The following is a 25,606-nucleotide window of genomic DNA, read 5'->3' as shown; positions in this document are numbered from 1 at the left end:
AGGTCTGTGTTTTATTCCCATCCTACCCCTAGTCTCTTCAGCCTGTTCTTGACATTACAGAGTTAGACTAGAAACAAAAAGATTTTATAATATTATAATAACTGAGAGGTAGAATGTAATGAGTACAGGCTTTGGAGACTAATAAACCTGGGTCTGGATTTCGATTCAAGACTTACCAAGTTCTGGGACCTTTCTGAACTTAAATTATCTCATCTTTAAAATGAAAATATTAATATCAACCCTACACAGGTTACTTGAAGATCATAGATGATACATAAAAAGTACAATATTTAATCTATTAGCTATTACTTGTTTTAGCTTTGCCCCTAACCAGCAATGTCATCTTGAGAGAGCTACCTGTGTTTCAGGTTCCTTGGATAAATAGGAGGGTGGGACTAGACAATTTCTACTTTTTCTGTCAAAACTCATTTTAATAAGTAAATCAGTTACTTACAGTCTCTGTTCGTTCTTTGTACAACCTTACATCAGCCAGAGTTTTTCATGTTAAAACTTTCCAGGTCAGTAAAGACGACATTAGTTGGAATTTGGACAGTAATGTGAGGACAAGGTGAAAAAAACAAAATGGTTAGCAGGAAGTGTTTCAGTATGGCATGCTGGAACAAGAACAGAGCAAAAGCAATCACATATAGAAAAGAAAACCATAGATTTGTGGTTAAATAATCTGTTTAAAGAACTTGTATTATGATTCCCTATCAGATTTAATGAGTGATCTTAGGAAAATCACTAGAAAAGTTTAATTGACCCGCTTAATCTCAACTTAATTGACCTATAGCAATAAGTACACCTGCCACCTACCTAGTTCTTAGAATTCCCATGAAAACATAGGGAACTAAACACATTAAATATGATCATTTTTATACTTGTCAATTATTGCTGTTTACAACACATTTATAATATGTTTATCTGCCTTGCTGGAAAACAATTTTTAAAAATGACCCCTGGGCTTCCCTGGTGGTGCAGTGGTTGAGAGTCCGCCTGCCGATGCAGAGGACACGGGTTCGTGCCCCGGTCCGGGAGGATCCCACATGCCGCGGAGTGGCTGGGCCTGTGAGCCACGGCCGCTGAGCCTGTGTGTCCGGAGCCTGTGCACTGCAATGGGAGAGGCCACAGCTGTGAGAGGCCCGCGTACCACACACACACACACACACACACACAAAAATGACCCCTAAGCTTTATCTCTCATTAATAGTAGTAGATTTTATTTTTTAATTTCTTTTTACTTTGATACAGTTGTACTAACTTTCAAAATATATTTTGTAAAAGCAACTTTATTAAGCCATAAACCATGTTTAATAATTCAAACCAAAAAGACAGCAACACAAAATTTGAAACCAGAGAACATGTACTTCCTCATTTACAAATGCATCAGAAGAGAGGTGGACACCCTTTCTCCTGTTTGTGAGCAAGGGGTCAAGACACATGAGCAAAAGAGTTTCAAAACTAAGTGCTTATACAGATCTTTCCTTATCTGAAACCTGTCCTCTAAATTTGGAGTAAATAAACCTTATGTGAAAATCAGTATGGGAGACGGGTTGGAGATATGGCAAACTAGGCTCCAACTGATAGTTTTTCTATGATAAAACAGCTCATCCTGAAACATCTTATGATAAGAAACAATAACAGTAATAAAGTATTAATAGCAACACTAATATCTACCTTCCTTTGAGCCTTTAATAATAGGCTCTGTGACTCAAGACTTATGTACATTATGCTTTGCCTGTATTAAATTGAGAAAACATGCACCTAAATATAGTTTGGATAATTTGAAATTCATGTAATAGCTTGAGCCCATTTATAATGGTCTATTAACTCTATTAAAACTCCATACTTTCTAAAACAAGAAATCAATGACTTTTTTAAAAAAATAAAGGTTTCAAAGCATGACTGACTTTAGAAATGGGCCCCATTTTACTCCAGGCACTGAGTATGACATTTAGCAAAATTCCTAATTCTAACTTGAAATCCTCAACACACCATAACACAAAAGACTTCTTCAAGGTCAATTTTTACCAATTACCTCCAAGGGAGTCTTAAGGATCTTTGCCATTGCTCTTGCAACTCATTCTATTCCCTGCCCAACTACATTCTCTCAACAGTACAAAGCCCTGTTCCAGGAGAGAAAAGAACAAAACAAACATATTGGTCATCTTCTCTAATTCCAATATAGTAACCATCAAGGTCAGTCTTAAGGAAGCAAGAAAATGTACAACTTCCTTCCTATGCAGATCCTTTACACACTTATTGATATTTCTACTTTTATTTATTAATTTTATATGAGTTGGGAAACTGGGACAAGTAGGAAATAACAATAGGTAATTAAAGCTACAGAGAAACTCTCAAACTCTTCTTAAACCTACTCCCTCCTCATAGGAGGGTATAAGATTAATTTAAACTCTTATTTTCTATCCTGGGAAGAGGATTAACCTAGCATACCAGAACAAGGGGGAAGTGAAATGATCTAGAACTTTTTTTGTAAAGTACTTATTGTATTTGGGATTCTCAGAAGAACTCAGGATTCTGTGAGAGTCTGGCTAAAGAATGACAAGGAAGGAGCATTACCTAGTGTGACTATGTTTTCAATACAGAGAGAACACCACAGGCGCACTTCAGAAGCCAGGTATCTTACTAACAAGTAAGAAAAAGAAAACGAAACAACACTTAGAGATGGGAGAATAATTGTGACATCATGTGAAAGAACAGTAATAACCACCACCCGCTGATTTGGCATAGCGAAATCAAGTAGAAAGTGGCAGAATTTCAACGAAGTACTGAAAATGAAGAATACGAAATGAATCTCTAGCTAAAGGTTAAAAAGAAAAGAATGAGAGGAGCTGGGCATAAGAAATCTCCACTTGGTGATAGATATCAGGAGACATTACTCAAAATGATGAAACTGTACAACTTCCATCCTCAGGGAAGTTAGCGAAAATTAAGCCAACTAAATACATGAGTGAAATACACATGAATTTGGGAACCACTGCTCCAGAGTGAATCCTACTTCAGTCTAATGGGAGGAAGTAAGAAGGCAATCCCACTCCTGAGCACGGTATTAAAAGCCTCAAAGTTACTTTGCTTTTACTACCTCTTTAGGCTTGAGGATCTCAACTTAAAAGCAGCTCTTTTAGACAGACAAGAGCTCAACTAATAGGAACAATAACACAGAGAAAACTATTAAACTAAACACAAGGGAAACCTAAATCAATTTCAACTTGCTACAGACTTTAGTGAGGCCGTACTTTGTTTTTGCCTAGAACCCTCAGCAGACCAGGTCTCAGAGCCTTAGCATCACCTCCTGTCTCAGCTTGCTTGGTGCCCTCTCTTCCAGGGGATTTCCTCTTCCTAGACATTGAGAAGGTCTGGCAGACACAGCTTAAAAAACGACCAAAACAGAGTGGTGGTGATGCCGAGGATGTCACTGCAGGAGAAGAGGGCCCGAGCTCCTGGGACACTGAGAGCTCACAGGGCTGGATCTGACATTCCTGATGCATCATACAGGTACCTTCATCCTGCTGACTCTGTAATCTGTCCTGCAAGTAGACGAAAAAGTTTAAAAGCCCTCAATGCGAACGCACTACACAGAAAGAACCTGATCTTCGGAACCAGTTCTTTCATACTCAGTCTGGGCCCAAGGATCCTAGTTTGTTTCTCAAGTTCCTTATCCCCAGCTCCTCCCACCCCAGGTGAAGAGCTGTCATTATTTTCCCTTCTGGAGTAACCCAGGATCCCCCATGGAAACTGCATGCTGAGGTTGGCAGAGGCACCATCAGCCTGGATCACTGAATGGCTTTGTGGTACCCACGTCCTCTTCCTTCAGCCTCCATCCTGGAACCAGTTAGAATTGTTATTTGGGAAAGAAATACATTTTTAGAGTATCAAGCCATTATACGTTTGGGTATATGCTTGGTGTGTGTGTGTGGCAAGCCCAGAATTTTTCTACCCCATGCCTCATCCCTACCTCATTGGAAAGGTCAGGATCACTTTCCTTGGCACTGAGTAGGGTCAGCTTTTTATCTACCACCTCATCTTCTTCACTTTGTGGTGGTACCAAAGGCGTTGGAAGAATGCCAGGGCAGTGGGTCTCCACTTTCTTCTTCCTCTTTCTCCTTCCCTTGGTCCTTACGACCTTTCTAAGATGTCTATGTTGTTTTGGAAGTGGATCTAGCTTTCTCTTCTGGACTGGAGGCCTGACAGGATCTTGGGAAACATCACCCACATGACTTCCAGATGTCCCCTCCAATGGCTCTGATGATAATTCCAAACTTCTCTTCAGAGGGTCATTCTCCCATGGGTGGAATCTATCCTCTGTATCTTGAGTATCTGGTGATATGGTCAAGTCATCAGCGACATGGTTTGGGATGCAGACTGGAGATTCTCAACCTCTCTCAGCTAGGGTTTTTTTTTTTTGACCCACTATGCTGACCCCAGCCATCTTTGCAGAAACAAGGAGCTCACAACAAAAGGCCCAACAGTCAAATGTTAATGGAAGTAGTTGGTTCCCTGACTCCAATGATTTACCCTCAGCTATCATAGACAAACAGCTGTACTGATCTCAGATTTCCCCTCTGGACTTGCCTAAAGGAGTTCAATGGCCTTCAGAAATAGAGTCCTCAGGTTGTTCTTCTTGGCCTGGGAGATCTCAGCTTCCCTAAAAGGAGAGAGAAAGTCACTGAAGTAACTGCTCCATGGACAGTGGAGTTCCTCCCGGTCACACAAAATCCATGATTTAATAAGACTCAGACAAACCTAGCATGAATTCCTAGGCAGCAACTTGCCAAATTTCCAGAGCAGTATTCTCCATGTATTTCAGAATCACCTGGGGTACTTTTTGAAAAGGCAGATTTCTGGGACATACCCCAGACCTACATTCAGAATCTCTAAAGCTGGGTTCCAGGAATTTACGTTTTTTTCCTAGTAACTTAAGTGATTTTTCCTGCACTATAAAATCTGAAAACTACTACCTTAGAGGGACACTAAATCCAGTATTCTATGGAGTCATAGAGATGACTATTCTTTAAAAACATTCCACTTTCCCCTACAGGTTTTTCCTAATCATCTCAGCCCATAATTATTTCTCTCCTCTGAACACCTTTAATAATAATCACTAAATTTGGAATGTTATCCCTTATTATTTTCTATTATAATTTAACTTCTGAACATTGTAACTATGTGTCTAACCAGATTATAAGCTTCTCAAGGGCAGGGAGTCTCTTAGACTTGTTAGTTTTCTACAGAGGCTTGCCAGGTGCCTAATGAATTGAATAAGTGAATGAAAACATGAATAGGTTTATATCCCAGTGTACAGTGATTGTATTAGATGAGGCTTTTCTGTGGGAAGAGCTATAGAGTAACAGAATGCTAAGAAGGACATGGGCCCTGGGGAAAAACCTAATCCAATTCCTAAAGTTTACAGATGGGGAAGCTGAGACTCAAGTAAGATAACGACCTGCGTAATGCTGAGCTTGAAGTCTTTTTTCCATAAAGGACCTAATAGTAAATATTTTAGGCTCTGTGGGTCATATGGCCCTGTTACAAATATTCTTCTCTGCTATAGCACGAAAGTATCCACAGTCAATATATAAACAGATAATCGTGACTGTGTTCCAATAAAATTTTATTTACAAAAACAGGTGGTAGGCGAGATTAGGCAGCAGGCTGTAGCCTGCCAACCCCTGGTCTAAAGTCATACAGCTAGTCAGCAGCATAGCTGGGATTAGAAATCAAGTCACCTAACTCCCAGCAAGTGCTCTTTCCATGAAAGAGTAGAAGATTATAGAAAGAGAAAGGCCTTCTTCAATTAAAAGTAGGACTTTAAAGTAGGAAAAGATACAAATATGTCTGGGTATGTAATACTTCTAAGATGGCCTCTTATGACCCTTTACACAAACAACTAGTAGCTAAATTCTGAAACTGGGTCACTTTTCAAATGGATCCATCGTTTGGGAAGTGGGGGGAGTACACTGAATATCTTCTATCATACCTGCCTAGAAAAGCATACTATCTGGTCCCTTTTTGACTGAGGAGAAAATCCTATAGAAAGATAATGGAAAATACTTTCACTATTCATTTCTTGAAATTACTGTGGCCTGATGAATATAGTTCCACAGTCCAGTGATCAAAAGCTTCAAGTAACTACCAGAGAAACATGAAGGCAAAGATAGGAGAGGTTATCTAAGAAGCTAAAACCTCACTTTCTAAACCAAGATGCTTTTTAATAATGAAAATGACCCTAGTATTAAAGAGTAAGTTGTCCAGAATCTTGAGGTAATTTTTATATTCTGGACTTTCTGAGAACTGTGAGCTCCACCCAAATTCTGTTCTATTTTTATTTCTACCCCTAATGTGTTCCTCCTTTCATTCCTTTGCCTGCACAAAGTAGATACTCAACCAATATAGCTGACTGATGGATTAATAGATGGATGAGTAAACGTATGAATGAATGAACCAACTGCTTTTAGAAAGTACCTTGCTTTGTAGCTGTAAAGAATAAAGCAGTGTTCGTACATTCTGCAAGAGATCATTCAGTACTTTTTATGTTACCCTTCAGTAAAGCTAACAGTGCCTTCACATAGTAAATGTCAATAAAAGTTTCATGAATGAATTAATGCATCTGGTGTAAGCCACTTAAATTACATGTCAAGTCCAAAGAATACTGCTTATCACAAAAGATGGTATCTAAGGACAGAATTTATTTACTAGTATATTAACATAGGATTCTTTGTAATTAGCTTTAGTTCCACACTCTTAGGAAAGTTTGTAAAATCTCTGAGAGACAAAAATGTTCCATGTAATAAATGAGAGAATGTAGGCTCAAGTTCTATCTATCTGCTGTATCAGAAGGAACTATGGAGACAGCAACTATAGAAGCAGCAGCCAGAGCAGCCCCCAAAGAGGTGAGGATAGAACTAAAAAAGAGAAGTCATCTGGGCAAAGTCAAGAGTCCAAAAGTCAGCCTGACTTCTCCACTGCCTTGAAATGGCCCTGAGTCAAACCCTCACCATGCCTCAACCATACTTTGACAAGGCTCTACTCCCTCTAATTCACCCTCCACAAATGAGCTAGAATAATCTTTCTAAAACAAATCTAATCATGTCTCTCTCCTATTTAAAGCTCTGCTGCTCCCTATTCCCCCAGAAAGATACAGGTACTCTGTGATCTGACTCCACATCACCTGTCCAACTTCAGGTCCACCAGTCACCCTCAGGTATCTTCTGCTACTGTGAAAACGTAACATTTTCCATTTCCTGAGAGCACTATACTTCTTTAGACACTCTTCATTTTGCCTGCAGTGCCCCTTCCCCTCTTTGCTACCTGGCCTAGTGACAGTATCACCTCTTCTAGGAAGACTTAGCTGACTTCCTCAGGCAGAAAAAAATTGAGTTGATTCAGGTAACATTCTGTATCTACAAAAATCAACCCACTGGATTATAATAACCTGTTTCGATATCCGTCTCCTTCACTAGGCTCGGCACTCCCTGAGGGCAGGAAGTCTTGCTTGTCACTTCATCCCTAGTGTCTCCAAGGTTTTTGGCACCTGAAAAGTGTTCAGTGTCTGTGGACTTCAAAATGCAGGTCTCTACAGGCTGCCTCCCAGAGCCTGGGCTGTACAGTTCAATTCTCCCTTCTCTCTGAACGAACTGAAGTTTGGGGTACAAAACTGAGCAGTGCTAGCCAGGGCTCAGCTGTAAATCCAGCTACCAATCCGGAGCCTGTGATGTCAGTACCTGGCTTCACTCAGGAAAAAAAAAAAAAGAGTGGTTAGCACTACTCAGCACAACTCTAGACTAGCAGCATTCTCCCACCCACTTCCCCCCTAGAATCACAAGGAATGCTACCCAGGGAGGCCCTACAGTTATTCAGATCCCTGGGTCCCTGCAGGCCCATTTCCCTCCCACCCCTACCATACTTTTTCATCTTCCTGGTAGAGTGTCAGCACACCCTAGCCATCCTTACGTCCCCACCCTGCTTCATGCAGGGCCTCCCCCAAATCTCAGTGATCCCTGGACTGCAAGTTTTTACCCAGAATCTGCTATTTCATTCCCACAGGACACATACACAATTTCAGGCCCTGACTCTCCCTTTTGATGCTCTAACCTGAGGAACCTCTCCACAAGAGCGAGATGTGTTCATATGCAGGGATGCTGTTCAACCCCACCCTCAGAGGGCATTTGCCTGACAAGATGCAAAAGAGATTTGTACCACATGAATGTCACTAAATCTCGTGTCCATGATTCCTCTGGATTTCACAAATCAAAAATTATTTGGGTATATAATACACATGAATTCACATGTCACAGTATGAACTCCTTTGTCTCCATAAACCTATTGCACTTCAAAATTCTCTGATTGATATTTCCTCATTTCACATATTACTTGAAGCAAAGCTGAGAGTATTAAAGCCCTTGGATGAATTTGCTGTCTAAGCAGACTCAAAGCCAACTTAGAAGTTCTAAAACAACAAATTCGTAGCCACTGAACTTCTGGCTGGTCCTGCAGAAGAGATTAGAAAAAAAATTCACTAATCATTATTGACAGTGAAATGACTATCCCTCTTTAAAAATGGGAAAGAAATAATTGGCATGAGCCAACTTTGCTTCTCAGTGACTCTCCAGAGAATTAAATAACTAAAGCATCAGACAACGATTTTCTTTGAAGATAACCTTTCATATTAAATAAAAGGCTGAAGAGCTAATCTTAAAGGGAAAGAAAAAGAATAATCTGTGAGGGCAACTACTCATTCCTGAGTATACAGTTACAGAGGGACTAAAATATGATAGTAAGCATTATAGAATATAGCATTACAACTTAAGTATATTTTCATTTTCCGGGTAATATTTATTGAGAGCCTACTATGAATCAGACATTGGGAAAGTCACTCTTTGATATGGTTACCAAAAAGCATACACTGATCAACATAAGTCAGTTGTTTTTTAACTTTAGCAGGCATGAAAATTACATGGAGGGCTTTTAAAACAGAATGCTGAGCCCCATCCCTAGTGGTTCTGATTCAGTAGGTCTGGATGAACAAATACTTACAAGTTCCTAGGTGATGCTGCTGGTCTGGAGACTGCACTTTGAGAACCATTGAATTATATAATCTCAGGTGTAAAATGAGACACACTGACTCGTAATAAGCTAAAAAAGGGCGGGGTCACCCCTAACCACTTACTATGACTAATGAAGACATATAGACTCTGAAAAGATTATTTGCTGGGTTGAATCCTCCAGCCATGCTGCCTCCCCACCTACGTTTTGAACTTCTAGAGGGATATAGCCAGAAGGCACTATGCTTGAAATGTGGATACTGGGTTTGCCAACAGGTCTTTTCTCTCCATGAGCACCTCTGTCCCCCTACAACTCTGCTTCCAGTTTCAACCTCAGACTAGTTACAAGCTTCAGAATGTGAACATCAAAGAAGCGAACTATTAAAAAGCTAGGAATGCACATATAAAGTAGTCATGAAAGCTTTATTTTTCTAAGGAAAATAATTGAGTATTATCCTTCTATTAAGTTCTTGCTCTTTTCTAAAATTTCATCATCTCATTTTAAAACTTTACCCCTCTGGGCTGAAAATCAATGCAGAAAAAGAGATGTGTGACCTTTGATTTAGCCTAGTAAAACAGTAACAAATAACACGCTCAGTGGGTGGTTAAATCTGATAATATTTTGTGCTGAATTTTCTGTAGTCATTCAATTAAAAACCCTATGGCCAGCCAACAGAAAGTATACAAGAAAGCATACAAATCACCAAAGTTTTATAGAATTGCATATTTAGTCTTAAAACATATTAAGCTTATATTAATGCAGTGTCTTTATTTATTAACCTAAATAATTCAAGTAGAGTTTCTCCCTAATATAATTTAGGATAACCATTTATATTTGTGCTGTTTAAAAACTTCAGCTGGCTCACATCATTATGGTGCTTAAAATTCCAATTGAAGAGAGAGAAATACTAACCAGAAAGAGAGTACATTACAAAAGCTGTATTAATATGACCACCACAATATTTCTTTTTTTTTTTTTTTGCGGTATGCGGTCCTCTCACTGTTGTGGCCTCTCCCGTTGCGGAGCACAGGCTCCGGACGCGCAGGCTCAGCGGCCATGGCTCACGGGCCCAGCCACTTCGCGGCACGTGGGATCTTCCCGGACCGGGGCACGAACCCGCTTCCCCTGCATCGGCAGGCAGACTCTCAACCACTGCACCACCAGGGAAGCCCCACAATATTTCTTAAAGATAAACCACCACCTGTTTCTTAAAGGTTCTGGGGAACTAATTCATGCCGGCTCTTCTAAGTCCTCCTTCAAGCAGCAGGACCCCTGGAAAAGGAACACTGCCACGCAAAGCAAGCTGAAGCCATTCAGTATCACCGAGTCCTTTGGTCACATCTAGTCCTGCCAGGGTTCCTATCCAAAGAGTCAATGATCCTGGGCTGTCTTCATGCCTTCTCTAATGACAGCCTTGGAGCATTCCAGAAAACTTTAGCACTTCCTTTTTTTAACTATAAATTGCACATAACTCTTCCAAATTCTTAGTCTATAATTTCTCATAAAACTCTTTGAGATCCTCTGGTGAAGATAAATAGCAAAGAATTATTGGACTTTAAATTGTTATCCTTCAATGTTATATGCACTGGATCATAATTCTATGGCTTTGGTTCCCCCATAAAACTAAACCACGAAGCCATTCTTTTCATTTCAAGCTTAGCAGCACACAGGCCCATGGGTGAGGCAATATAAACACTCTTGAGTAATTTCTCAAAACCAAATCTCCTCTGCAGAAACAGACTTTCAACTCAATGGTGTAAAATGCTCCTGTGAAGTTTGTAGCTCTCAGGCCACCCAAGTAGAATGGTGAGAATGATGTTCATGTGTTAAGGTGGGACAGGCCTGGGAACTGTCTGGAATTACAGAACTTAGGTGCAGTCAGTCCCAGCTCCATCCACCACTCTGTTGCCCTAGATAAGTTACCAAGTTAGGTGATTGTTTTGGGGGAGAAAGGTGAGACCTCAGGTTTACAGAATTCTTTTTTGACCTCAGGTGCATAGAATTAATTTAATCAAAATTGCTGGTTCATGACACACTCTCATCATTGCTCCACACATGGCTTATTTTTTAACTTACTGTCTTAAGTGTTCAGTTTCAACATATATACTCTTAGGTATATACCTAAGAAAAGGCTATGCAAAATGTGCATTAGAAATATGCATATAAATATTCACAGAGGAACTACTTACAATACAAAAAGCTTGAAAAAAATCTAAATGTCCATTGTTAGGATAATGTGGTAGAGTCTCACAATGGAATGGTAAACAATAGTAAAGTAAAGAAGCTACAGCTACCTGTGACAATATGAAGTCATCTGATGTTTCTGTTTTGCCATCTTAAATGGAGACAACAATAACACTTAACTTTTTCTGAGGATTAAGCAGATATTGTATGTAAAAATCCTCGGAAAATTATAACTAGTAAACGTTAGTTATTTTCCTCCCACATTCTCTATTACTTCCCCGGTTATACAAAAATAACCTGGAGACATCTTAGTGAAGAACAGGAAAGCAGAGGATAATCCAGAGGATACAAATTTGGACCTCGCTACCGGGAAGCATATCTCTAATCCAGCAATCATTTTGGGTGTGGAGTCAGGTAAATTAATTAACCTCTCTACATTTGAAGTGGAAACAAAACTAGTACCTAACTAAGGGGCTTTAATGAGGTAATTCAAGTGTCCATCATACTGCCTGATACAACCTAAGTATTCACATAATTGATAACTATTATATTAACAGGGATCCTTTTTACATTTGTCAAGTGAATTGAGTTGCTTTGCCCTGCTGTTTCTCACCGTTTACTCTCTCAAGGCATGCGCACAGGTGCACACACACACAGCCACACTCATGCACAAATAGATTTTCTTTGCTTTTGCCTATTCGATGACTCTTCACATTTAGTTTAGGATTGAGGACAATAGATAAGCATAATAATTAGGCCCAGGTTTCCTCCCATGGACAACAGGACAGAAATAGGCACAATTTCAATAGATCATATCACTCTTAAATATAAAGTTATTCTCGGAAGAATTTTGCTCAGAATGTCCATTAAAAGCAAGGTTCATTTGCATTTTATTATTTAAAAGACCTGCAAATAGGTAAAGGCAACCATTTCACAATCCACATAGAATAATAAAAAAAAGTGTGGAAATAATTCTTTAAGTGTAACACAACCTAATTGGAGTAAAAATGATTAAACTACAATATTTGAAACATAAACATTTTAAAGGACATATTTTACATTTGTTGAATTTGTTAAGCTCGGCCTGGGCAGGTCATAGTGGAAGAATTTGGGACCTGAAACTAAACCTGCCACCAGGGAGGATGGCCCAGCTGCAGGTGCTGGTAGGATGTCCAGTCTAGCAGACAGAGCAAAGTAGCTGAAGAATATGGCAATACAGAAGAGTTGATAATACAGCCAGGAAACTGGAATCAGGAGACAAACATAAAACAGTGGAAGTTCACTCAATACAAAATTATAGCATGGTGCCGAGCGATCCAAAAGTGAAAAATGCCCCAGGATTCAGGCAGGCAGCATTGTATTGCCTAATCTGTGACAGTGGAGCCTCAGTCAGCCTATGGTGCAGAGGCTGGACCCTGGTGACTGAGAAAGGGGAGGAATGGCAAGGGTAAGGTTGAGTCTTATGTGTCCTTAGGGGACATGGGCACACCTGGCAAATTCCTAAGACAGGAACTCAGTCCTTGGTAATGAGACAAAAATCCGGGCATAAGAACTAAAGTACAAGGTAGATACTGAATCCAAGGAACAAAAGACATATATGATTTTAGAAATATGGCAGAAGCCAAAGGCAGACTAGAAGCCAAACTAACTTGATGCTGCAGAACAAAAGTGTTCGGTTAGAGTTCCCTGAATGCCTCCTCTCCCAGGTCAAGTCTGGCCACAGCGAGCTTAGAAGGCTCAGTCATGCTGAGAGGAGGGCAGCAGAAACTGGAGAATAGGAAGGACCTGACAATAACCAGATCAGGAAAACCAGGCCCGCAGTTCGGAGATTACAATCAATATAATTACCCTGAAACTTTCTAAACAACAAGTAGCAGCACTTTAAACCAAATCCCAGTACAACAACAACAAAACAAAAATTAGGAAAGTCCATGTGAGTTTGTCTTAAAGAACTTGACCGAGAGTAAAATGTTAGGCTTTTAAAATTTGGTACAGCTGCCCTGCCCACAGAAAACGAAAAAGCATCTCTTTTCCTATTTTCCCTCCTTTTCATTAGTATGTGAATTTAACCTATAAGAATGAAGTACCTTTTGAGTTTCTTCTCATCTCTGAGACACAAAGGCTTTTTTGTCCTTGTCCTCCTTCTAAAGAACAGTAAAGAGATTTTTCAGGTCTTGGCCATTCTTTTGAGAAAAACAGATTCTAACAAGGCCCTAAAGCATTAAACTCTGATAATAAAAATGCAATATAAAAGTTATTTATGTATTGAGCACACCACTATGATCTGCTGCCTGCCACAAAGTGACAAACACACACAAATGTCTGTCACACCCATGGCCCAATTCATTTAGAAGAAGAATCACCACAAAGCCATCCTTGGAAGTCAAGAATCTCCTCTTTTGGATGTGAACGTTTGTGAAATGGAGAAAGAGTATCCCTTACAAGTGCCATGACCACCAGCAGCCTGGACCTCTAGACTATGCAGATGCAACCAATCAACAACTGGCAAATGTCTCCAGAGTTGATGTCAGCATGTCCTAATGAGCAAGGGATCTTTATCTAAATAGGTGTTCATGAACAACTGCTCCTGGAATGCTCCAAAGCCTGATAATTAACAGCTGTGTGCTGCAATTAATTTTTATTTATGCCTTAGATATTCGGGCAAGATATTATTTCTTGGTTATGACAGATTCATACTTCATGCCGAGTCTCAAAGCAGCAATAAGAAAACAACACCAATTTTGGTTTTGTTTTGATTTTCTTCTTAATTCAACTGCTCTGCCATTTTTATCTCAAAACACCATGTTGCCTTGTATTCAGCAAGCAAATTCCAGAGTCCATGCAAAGGACCATGGGGGAAAGGCTGGCAAAGGCCTCCAAGGCTTTCCCCGGGCATTCACAAACCCTTAGAGGGAGCCAGAAGGGACCATCTAAATTAAGGCAATGACACTGAGGTCTCAGCAGTCTTAATTTACCTCTGTGGCCCCTGAGGGCAAGTTATTTCATTTAGCAATTGTTAATTGAACCTCCACTGTGCACAGGGTACTGTTCACAGGTTTGCAAAATGAAGACCCTGGAGAGTATTTTTCCAGGTCCTTTCCAGCTTTATGATTTCACAAGTTAGTAAATCCAGAAAACACACAGACCAGGACCCCAAGGAGTTTACAATTCTGAATGTGAAATCAGATCACACTAACAATAAAAATCATAATACAAGGCAGGATCAAGGAGCACCAAATACAAGAGGCAAGCGTCAGAAGACTGCAGAGGAGTCTACAGGAGTAGAGGAGTCAGAATGCCAGGCTGTCTTCAATGGCAAACTCCAGCATGCATCAGTGTTTATTAAAACACACCAGTGGGGCTTCCCTGGTGGCGCAGTGATTGAGAGTCCGCCTGCGGATACAGGGGACGCGGGTTCGTGCCCCGGTCCGGGAAGATCCCACATGCCGCAGAGCGGCTGGGCCCGTGAGCCATGGCCGCTGAGCCTGCGCGTCCGGAGCCTGTGCTCTGCAATGGGAGAGGCCACGGCAGTGAGAGGCCCGCGTACAACCAAAAAAATAAATAAATAAAACACACCAGTGGACCCCACTACCAGAGTTTCTAATTCGCAGGACTGAGATGGGGCCACCAAATTTACATTTCTCATAACTTTCCACGTAATGCTGATGTTGCTATTTCAAGAGCCACACCTTGAGACCCAATGCTCCATGGGTTTACTGCACCAAAGTTTACTGCACAGGAGAAAAACATGATGGAAGCAGTGTTTTTGTTAAGTTAATCTAGAAAGAGTGGGTAGGATCAACTAGAAGGAGGTTGACAGATTTACAGCAGGCTCCGGGAAGGGCAAGGGTACAGACCAGAGGACTTGGATTTCAAAGAACTGACCTGACTAGCACAGAATTGACTGGACTAGCAAATTGGCTATTTGATAACTTTAGCTCAAAAGGATTCCTGATGCACAGGATGGAACCTTGAATAGGTTAATTTAGCAATGCTGTGTCCAAATCTCTCTAGGGATAAGTAATCCCTTGGAAACCACATCTAGCCTTAATATGGAGCTGTCCAGATTGTCCAGATATGAGAGGTTCAGCAGCCCCAATTCATTATTTCTCTCAAAGTTCTCACTTAAAATTCCCACCACAAGTCACCACTTAGGTCAAGGTGCTGACTCCTTAAACCCTGTTTAAGTTAGTGTGTATTATCGTGCAACTCAATTAGAAACTCTTGCTCCTCTGTTGCCACCAAGGGACAAAGTGGTTCTTCTCTTGAAACCCTAGCTTTGGGAAGGCAGATCTCCCTCATGCTATCTTTCATAGTGAGTCATTTGGATCCTCACACATTCCAGCCCGTAATTTAAGACGTAAAAATCTCTGCAGCTTTACTACATGGAGAGGAATTTTGGAACACAAGTTATATGCATGTCAGCAAACTGCAGGTATGTGGTGGTTACTGAGTTGTCTTCTCTAGCTTGCCTTCGAAGCATCTTCCCTGCTTTATTGTTTCAGGTCAGGCAGCCAAGGCCTCTGAGCACCCACCCCACACCATCCACCTCTTTTCCCAGTCTCTCCAGACCAAATGTCCCAAGAGCTTTAGTTACTTGATTCCCATTTGCCCTTCCCCACACCCCAAACCCAAAGGTCATTCCTAACAGAGTTTAAGCCCAGTAACAAAGGAGTTTATCTGAAGTCACACTGAGCCTCTTGTTCCCAAGGCCTGGCCCCTCCTTGCTTTGGTCACCTGTTCTGGTAATTCAGTATATGCCAAAGTCCCTGTCTCTATTTCTGGCGGAAATGGGGCCTACTGACTCTGATATTTGTCACTTTGTCAGCCCAGGCCCTGTCCTAACCCTTTCTCAAACATTTCAGAGTAAATTTACAGCTATCTGTAATCCACCCCATTCCTTCCCCCCCCCACCCCCCAAAAAAGCAATAAGCCAAAGAACAAGCACAAAGCTTCCACAGTTCAGTAACAATGTGGAGGAGATTCCAGCCGGATTCCCTAGCCCCCCTCTACCAACTCCTCCCCAATTTGTCCATATTCTGACAGAGTCTACTCAGTCCCCTTTTGCCCAGGTCTCTTAGGGTTTCTCTGTCCTTTATTTAGGCATCCTTCCCTAGGGAGAAGGGAAAGGAGCTCTATTCTGTATCCTGGTCAGCTGGCTTAAGGGCTTGTTTCTACCCTGTTCTATTGGTACTTACTAAACATCAGGCCTTAAGCCAGATGCTGAGGATCCAGACATGAATTAAGAACCGACAGACAAACATCATTCCTACTTTCATAGAGCTTTCAGTCTAGTGGTCAGGTACCACTGCCCTGACTTCCTAAATTTAGATAAAAGACCAGAAATTAACGTGGAAGTGAGAATCTTAATACTATTTGGAAATAAGCTAGATTTTTAAAAATAATCAATGTGTATCTCAATGTATAAGAAGTCTGCTTGAAAATTACTTTAAAAAAGAAAAAGAATTTACACCTGTTGCAGTCTGTTTGATGGCGCAAACAGAAAAAGTATTTCTAAAGATTTTGTCACAGTGTAATGCAATCTCCCTTGATTGTTGCCCCAGGTGCCTTTCCCTCATTGAAATCTATCATTAAAAGAGGCTCCTACATGTCAGATGAAATGAAATGGGAAGAAGAATAAAAGAAGGTCCTTTTCCCACCTTCAGGAGTTGGTGCTAGTAAAAAATGTACTCATGAAATTTTGTTTCTAATACAAACATCAACTTTTCACCAGCAGCATAGTTAAAGAACTTTCCTTTCTTTCATTTTCTTGCTAACATGTTTCTGATTACAAAAGTAATACATGCATATTGTAGAAAATTTAGAAAATACAGGGAAGTATAAAGAGAAGAAAACACCTGTAATCTCACTGACTAGAACTAATCGCTTTTATATTTTGCTTTATTTCCATCCAGTGTTATTTTTCTATTTACTCTCACCATTAGACAAAAGAACATGCCCTTGTATAATTAAATATTATTTGAAAACATCAGCAAGGTTAATCTTTACATTTATAATGAGGTTATTTCTCCCATGAATCTAAGCCCCAATCTTTTGTGACAGAGACCTACTTCTCATTGACTCTAAACTTGATCTTAAGATCACACCACAAGAAAAAGAAGAAAAGAGGAGGAAAGTACGCATAATAAAATCTCTGAAATGAACTGAGGAATAAAACACTCCTGCAGCTGCACTTTCCTCCCTGAAAAGAATTCCAATAAACTTGAGAGGTGAGGGTGGTGTCCAATTCTCTCTTCAGACCTAACAGGTAAGTCGTTAAGATTTTGTAGTAGTTCAGTCTCCTATTGACTCTCATCGTGGAAGCATGAAAGGTTTTTTGTTTTTTTTTTAAAGTTCAAAATTCTAGTTTGCAAACTCAAGGTAACCTGGCTTGGCAAAAATCTGTTAAAAAAAAATCAGGGATTTTTATTAAAGTGACATGAGCTTGATATGAGCCGATGTGTGATATGTTTTTCCATAAAAGCAAGAGAAAAAATCTTTAAAAACCTAATAACTCTTATTTTATATGGAATTTTCATTTTTTATTTTAAAATATATTTTTAAAAAATTAATTAATTAATTTTGGGGGCTGTGTTGGGTCTTCATCTCTGTGTGAGGGCCCTCTCCAGCTGCGGCGAGTGGGGGCCACTCCCCATTGCGGTGCGCGGGCCTCTCACTATCGCGGCCTCTCTTGTTGCGGAGCACAGGCTCCAGACGCCCAGGCTCAGTAACTGTGGCTCACGGGCCCAGTTGCTCCGCGGCATGTGGGATCCTCTCAGACCAAGGCTCGAACCCGTATCCACTGCATTGGCAGGCAGACTCTCAACCACTGCGCCACCAGGGAAGCCCTTAAAATATATCTTAACATTTAAATAACTATTATTTTTAACATAGCTTCACAGCTATGTTGATTTGGTCATAAAAGTAGCACATAATTATTCAGACTGCTTTCTTTTATATTTTATCCTCTGAACAATCCTAGGAGGTGAATGGGTAGACAGAGGAAGATCGCTATCCCAGTTTCAGAGATCAGTCATCCAGCATCTGGATATGCTAGATGACTCATATGCAGGAAGTCAAAGAACTGGCAAACTGGCATTAGAAACCTTTCTTTTAACTTAAGTGCATCATTCTTTTCAGATAACCTATTTTGAGCATTTTTTTTTTTTTTTTTTTTTTTTCGGTATGCGGGCCTCACACTGTTGTGGCCTCTCCCATTGCAGAGCGCAGGCTCCGGAAGCACAGGCTCAGTGGCCATGGCTCACGGGCCCAGCTGCTCCGTGGCATGTGAGATCTTCCCAGACCGGGGCACGAACCCGTGTCCCCTGCATTGGCAGGCGGATTCTCAACCACTGCGCCACCAGGGAAGCCCGAGCATTTTTTATAGAAATATGTTTTGTCTATATTCTGTCCTACTCAGAAATTTATAGCATTCTATCCAATTCTGTCACAAAACGCATTTGAAGAGGAAAATTGGTGGTCTCAAGTTGGATCCAGAGGAGGGTGACTAAGACTGTGAGAACTATAGAAACCATGTTCTATGACCAATAATGAATGAAGGAACTTGGTATATTTCGCTTGGAAAGAGAAGATCAAGAGGAGATAAGAGAGCTCTTCTAATGTTTAAAAAGTCTGTCCAATGGACAAGTAAGTAGACTTATTCCATGTTGCTCCAAATAGCAGGCAAGAACAACAGACAGAACTTCAAAAGAAACCGATTCCAACACAATAAGGGATTTGTCTTTTTAACCAATGGAACTGTTCAACTGTGGAGAAAACTGCTCTATGAGATGGTGAACTCCTCTTTACTGCAGGTGTTGAAAAAAACTGCCAGACATGCTGTGATGACTTGTTTGGTTCTGTATCTTCAGTCTACTTTTCCTTTGTTTTTCTTGCCTCACCAATACAACATATAGTGCACAGAGTGTGACAGAAAAGAAACTACTATAAGCCAGGTGCCTCCAAACTGTGTTTCCCAGATAAGAATCTCCTTGGGGAGGGGGGCATGGTGCTGGTGGCCCCCACTGAATCAGTAGGTGCAGAGGCCTCAGAGGATGAGCCTGGGAAACTTTTGGTTTTAACAAGTGCCCCCAGGTGATTTTTATCATCATGGAAGTTTGAGAAACACTTTCAAAGTATCATTTTATCCACTTAACTCTCATAACAATCCTGGAGGGCAGAAGAGAAACTAAGGTTCAGAGACAGTTAGCAATGTGCCCAAAGTCACACAGCTCTGAAGTGGTAGAGCCCTCGGGGGATTGCACACTTGGGGAGTTTGATCTGGACCCTGAGATCTTTCTAACCCTCCATGAGAGTCTGAAAGAAAGACATGAAGCAAGGAAATGGGTACCTTGAAGTGGGGGTCTTATTAGATGTGCATTTTGGTTTTTTTAAAACTAAGTCATGAGTCCTTGGTGTGCATGGTAAAATTAGGAGTCACATAATTGGTAGTGCTCCGATTTAAGCAAGGACTATGTTGAAATTCACATTTTTATCTTTAATGAATAATTGTGAAAAGAGTGTACAAACCAAATAAATAATTTCAACATGATCACAAAGAGAACAACATTTTAATGTACTTAGCAGAAGCAATTTACATGCATACAATTAATGTGCTAATTTCAGTGATCTTTAGCTATTCATTAAAACGGGCCTGGCAGGTCTTACACTTGGCAACACTTTGTTAGTCATTTCCTGCCATTATTTTAAGTACTCAGAAGTAATCAGCCATGTATAATTTAAGACTTTTCACTAATTAAATAGCCCTTTCTCTAATTATGTCCAAATTAGAGAGGATGGTATGTGGATAAATATGTTTGTATTTGGTACATGTATTCAGAGATTGTGATTTCTCTGTATGTGGCAACAAAAACCAATATGTGATCTACAGTCTTTATACACAGTAGAGGAAAATGTTAGAATGCATAAGAAAGACCTTTTGACTTAAAGTCTGAGCAGCAGAGAAGTATTCTCTTTGAGATGGGCTTTATGTTCAGCCTTGTAAACCTAGCAAAGTCTGGATTTGTTGACCTTCAGGGAATAATACAAGGATCATCTGTTTTTTCAGTCCTTTGCCCGAGAGATGAAATGGAATGATGGTTCAGAGAGAAAAGGAGTTAAAGGTTGTGTTTGCAAGAATGTGTTTGCTGACATTGATCAATGGGTAATTTTGTGATTGTAGGTTTATTCACAAAGAGGGTTCAAAAAACAGATCAATAATAAAGCAATGGTGAAAATGCCAAAGAAAAGGTGATTAATGAAAAATATGGTGGAGGTGCAATCTGCCATGCAGCATGAACACTCTTCATTCAGCACCCTATAAATAAATATGCATTAGATGGAAAGAGAACATTCCCTTGGAATGTTGTTAGCACCAGGCAGAATCTCATCAGAGCCCATGCTTCAAAGAGCAGTTCTGCATGTCCATAGAAGCAAGTTTAAATTATCTTGTGTAAAGTCTCTGTAAGCAGTTCCACTCTTGCATTATGCATGATTCTGACATCTTGTAACATGAGCAGTGTTCTAATAGTGATTTCCAATTTTATTTCCTGTGTTACATTTTAACAATGCTATTTAGGTTAGTATTTTCCTTTGGCCACATAATATCTTGTTACATTTCCTCATATAGCATTTAATTATGGTAGCAGTACTGTAACCTAGTAAGGCATGGACAAGGATTTAGTGTAGCCTTTAAAGAATTTGTTGCTTTTAAAGCCAGTGCTTTGTTCCATCATTTTCATTGTGCTAATTTAATATGTAACGATGAGTGTTAGGCAGGATCCCAGCACCTTACACCAGGGAACTGATAATAAGTAGTAATGAGCTGTGCTAAAAGTGGATACCAAAGTAAGTCTAAGGCCACCAAACATGACAGGAGGTTGTACGCCTTTCCTAGAGTGAGAACACTCAAGTTCTTAAATGTGAAACTCCAGGAATGGTCAACCCTACAGTAAACTTGTGAAGAAGCCAAAAACTTCACTCTTCCCCTTCTTGTATCTCCCTCCTCATCCTCTTTTTGCAGAAGCCCAGGCTTTTCTCCCTGTTGACCTTTGCCCTTAAAAAATTATCTGAAACCAGTCATCAGCAACTAGATGATATCATGCCAGGGAATATCCTCTCCACATTTCATGTATCTAAGTCTTATTTATTATTCTGCAATGTCAGTCCCCTATTTATATTATTTCATCAGTCTGTAGATAAGTCATGGATGGTATATAAGTAGCAAATGTGAAACCAGTTTTCTTTCCACATGTTGTTTTTTAATGATCCAGAGAGGCTAAATCTATACTGCATGAAGGGTAAAATTAAATGATTTCAATTAACCTGTTAATTTGATCCATATATCACAGCATTGAGAAATGCGATGATTCTTCTTAAACTTTCACTGGGCAGTTTAAGCATCTTCACTGATAACTAAATGACTACCAAGTACTATCCTCTCCATGAACTGTGACAGATACATATAAGAAGATCATATTCATGTGTAATATGTGTTATGTATGTAATATACTGTATAAAAAGCAACCCATATGCCAGGTGCTTTACATACATTATCTCATTCAAGAACTCTGCATATACATGTGCCCTGGACAAAGGAGTCCAGATGAGCAGACAGAAGTCAGGGCTAAAATCCAGGCCAGGTTCTCCATGCCAAATTTAGGAAGACACATGGACAATGTCACCCAGCCCCAGACACCCCGCACTGGGGCACCTTTTTCTAATTCACACGAAGGCACTGTGTGTGCTAGAGTTTGCGGGATCTCATTTCATACTCAAAATAACTCCATTAAGAATGTGCTTATAGGTGAGCACAAGAGTTAGAGGGGCTAAGCAACTGGTTTCAAGCCCCATAACTACTAAGACACATCAGAACTTGAAATGAGACCTTTAAATGCCTGCCTTTAAATACCATGCTTCTTTCCAAAAAAAGGGAAAGTGGGGGGAAACGCACACATTTCCTTTATCATTGACTGCTTAGCTCAATTGTTTGGAGCATGGTCCTTATGAAACTACAAAGGTTTACTGAAAGGCGGTGGACTACACTTTGTTCTAAGTCATGGCTGCACGCTATGCTTAGAATGCAAAGCAAGGACAGGAGGGCATTGGATAGCATAGTTTAGTGGTTCTCAAACTTTAGTGGGGTTCAGAAGCACCTCGGAGGGCTTGCTGAACAGAGATCACCGGGCCCCCTCCCACAGGGTTTCTGATTCAGTAGGTCTGGGATTGACCTGAGAATCTGAACTTTTTACAAGTTTCCAGGTGATGCTGATGCTGCTCATCTAGGGACTGTACTTGTATAGTGTATAGGATCTATTCATTCCAAAATCTAAAACTGTAACTAAAGAAAAAAGCCACTAGTCTGCAAGTCAGGAGTATTATCTTAAGAGCATCAAAACAGCACAGGTCTTGGGTCTCATTGTTCTCTCTGTTCAAATGAAACTGCTTGTAGGATTATAATGGTATCTCTAGCTTCCTACTTATAGCCAAATAGTATTAAAGACTGAAATAACAATAAAAGATAACAGGGTACCAAACTGACTAGTTTGGGTGCTTAAGATTATTAACTTAGGGAGAAATGGTGCTGGTAGAAATCTTAGAAAATGAATAAAGAATTGGAAGCTTGCCCTACGAATTGCATATTCATTTTTGTCCCTTTACTCATTTTTCATATGTGGGCAATCACAGTTAATGACAAAACATTTCTCTCAGGATCATTCCTAAAGTGTGAAATAAATATTCCAATAAAATGTTTAGTAGAGTGTATCCAGTTTCCAATTAAAGAAACATGCTTGTATGGTGTCATGAATTCCTTCCACAAAACATTTCCTTTGTGCAGAAACACTTTATGATAAATCTGAAAATAACCCTATTTTGTCAGGATAACTTAAAGCAGAGTGTCTGGTGAATCCCCCTATTGCCACCTCCCCGGCCACATATCCTAAGAAATAGCCTATGCAAAATAATTTGATCTTGTCTATACATGTAGTCAGCCAGTGAGAAAGGTACTATCAGTCATCTTAATAATCTATACATATCACTCCATAATCAATATGGCTCATGTACCACCTGAGTGATCAGGTAAACCAATTCTGTCAACACATACTGAATGGTTACCTAGGGCCTCCATCCACTTGTCCACAAGAGATCCAGAATAACCTTGTCCTTACTTTCTTTTCTTCTTTTTTTTTCTTACCCTACTTCCTTTTGTCCCTTCCATATTTTTAATCTTCTTTTAAAGAATCTCAATTGTCCTACTCCACTAGTAACATGAAACAAAACAAAAACAAAAAACAAAACACAATGAAGCCATCCATTTTCTGAATGGTGGAACAGTAGATCCACAGCATTTAATTACAGCTCATTTAAGAGTTTTCTTAGTCTTCAGGACCAAACCCCTAAGGGAAATAGTGATGCAATTGTTTGATGTCTTTCACTCAGCTGGTTGGCTCATCTTTGGAGCTCTTAGTTACATCTGGGAAAAAAAATTCAGACAGGTGGGCTAGTCTTGATTCCCATGTAAGCAGCATTGCCCTGACAGTTTGATCACAGTTCTGAAAATCAAGTTTCTCTGGCTCTGAGTTGCTGACAAGTCTGTCTCTGGCTTTAAGGACAGCCTTGCTTGGAGAGCTGTTTTCTTTGATGAGAATGTCAAACTAACAGTGATAATACTGTAACAACAAGGTTTTCTCTCCCTTTATTAAAGCCACAGGTAGAAGGTGGTTATCTGGTTTTCATATGAACTACGACAAATGAGAATTTCCTAAGGCTTTTTTAAAGGGACAAACTACTGAGAAATTTTTAATTAAAAATTATTACGGGGACTTCCCTGGTGGTCCAGTGGTTAAGACTCTGCCTTCCGATACAGGGGGTGTGGGCTCGATCCCTGGTCAGGGAGCTACGATCACACGTGCCTCGTGGCCAAAAAAACAAAACATAAAACAGAAGCAATACTGTAACAAATTCAATAGACTTTAAAAATGGTCCACATCAAAAAAAATCTTTAAAAAAAATTATAATTATGGTCAACTGATATGGACCCAAAATTCAATATATCACACAAGAAAGCCTCATTATAAGGCTAGGACATCTTCTTGTATGACAGACCAAAGCTAGAATGGTAACTGACTTGAGTACAGGATTTCTAAAAAATCAGACTTGCCTTTCTCTCAAGGTGTCTTCCCAAGGGGCTATTTAGCTCCTCAATTCTGAAATAACAATAAGCATAGAAATAATAGTGTAGAGGGATGACTGGTAAGGCAGAACTTGAAGTTTTCTAATGAGAGAATATGTATTTTAAAAACTGCCAATCCCTTCAGCTTCTACAAGGGTAGACATCAATTAGCTGTGGGAAGAACCGTTTTTCATTAAGTGGTGTAAAACAAATAGGCATCCTGTGTTATGGGGTAAAAGTATAACAGGCTTCCTTTTTCTTTTTCCCCCCATGACTGAAGCTGTTCCACCATAAATCCCTTGGAAAAAGGAGCTCTTAGAATGCTGAGATAGGGACTTCCCTGGCAGTCCAGTGGTTAAAACTTCGCCTTCCAATGCAGGGGGTACAGGTTCAATCCCTGGTCTGGGAGCTAAGATTCCACATGCTTCACAGCCAAAAAACCAAAACATAAAACAGAAGCAATATTGTAACAAGTTCAATAAAGACTAAAAACGGTCCACATCAAAAAAAAATCTTAAAAAAAAAAAAGAATTCTGAGATAGAAATGTACAAATTGCTGAGGTGATTTCTGGGGAAAAAAAGAGATGGAAAACTACCCTTACTCCTTTTGAGGTTGCAGGTTATTCAAACACCTCTAGCTGACTACTGCTGACATGGCTAAGGTTAGCAGGTGTTTTCGTTGCTCAGAGAAAACTTGATATGAGAAACAGATTCCGAACTAGAGAGCCAGATTCCAGACCTGGCCTGAGTTGTCTTAGACGTGTATTACTTCTGTGGAACACTTGCCTGAACCCGCCGCCCTGACACAGTGGGTTTGCCACAGGGAACAACAACAACAAAAAGCTGTGTGAGCAAGTTTGAGTGTGTGTGTATGCAAACCTAAATAGCTGCCTGATATTGGAGGTCCAGTCATCTGATGGCACTGGGTGACCGCCATGACCCTGGCTAGAAAGACTTCCTCTCCCTCTAGAGACCTGCACCCTGAGGCACCTCAGCAGGGCACAGTGCAAAGGCAACACAGTAGTCCCTTCTCATCTGCAGTTTCACTTTGGGCCGTTTCAGTTACCCACAGTCAACCACCGTCCAAAAATATTAAATGGAAAATTCCAGAAGTAAACAACTCATCAGTTTAAAATTGTGTGCCATTCTGAGTAGCATGATAAAACCTTAAATCATCATGCCCTTGTC

At 40.2% G+C, this 25,606-nt stretch overlaps 1 pseudogene; it reads right to left on the bottom strand.

Moving 5' to 3' along the window:
- Positions 1-3,142: 3,142 nt before the first annotated feature.
- LOC131756860 (uncharacterized) lies at positions 3,143-25,355 on the bottom strand (annotated as a pseudogene).
- Positions 25,356-25,606: the final 251 nt, after the last annotated feature.

This window comes from Kogia breviceps, chromosome 5 (assembly GCF_026419965.1).
Source record: "Kogia breviceps isolate mKogBre1 chromosome 5, mKogBre1 haplotype 1, whole genome shotgun sequence".
NCBI classification, from domain to species: domain Eukaryota; kingdom Metazoa; phylum Chordata; class Mammalia; order Artiodactyla; family Physeteridae; genus Kogia; species Kogia breviceps.
Note: the sequence above shows the minus strand (reverse complement) of the source record. Positions and strands in the feature narration are given on the sequence as shown.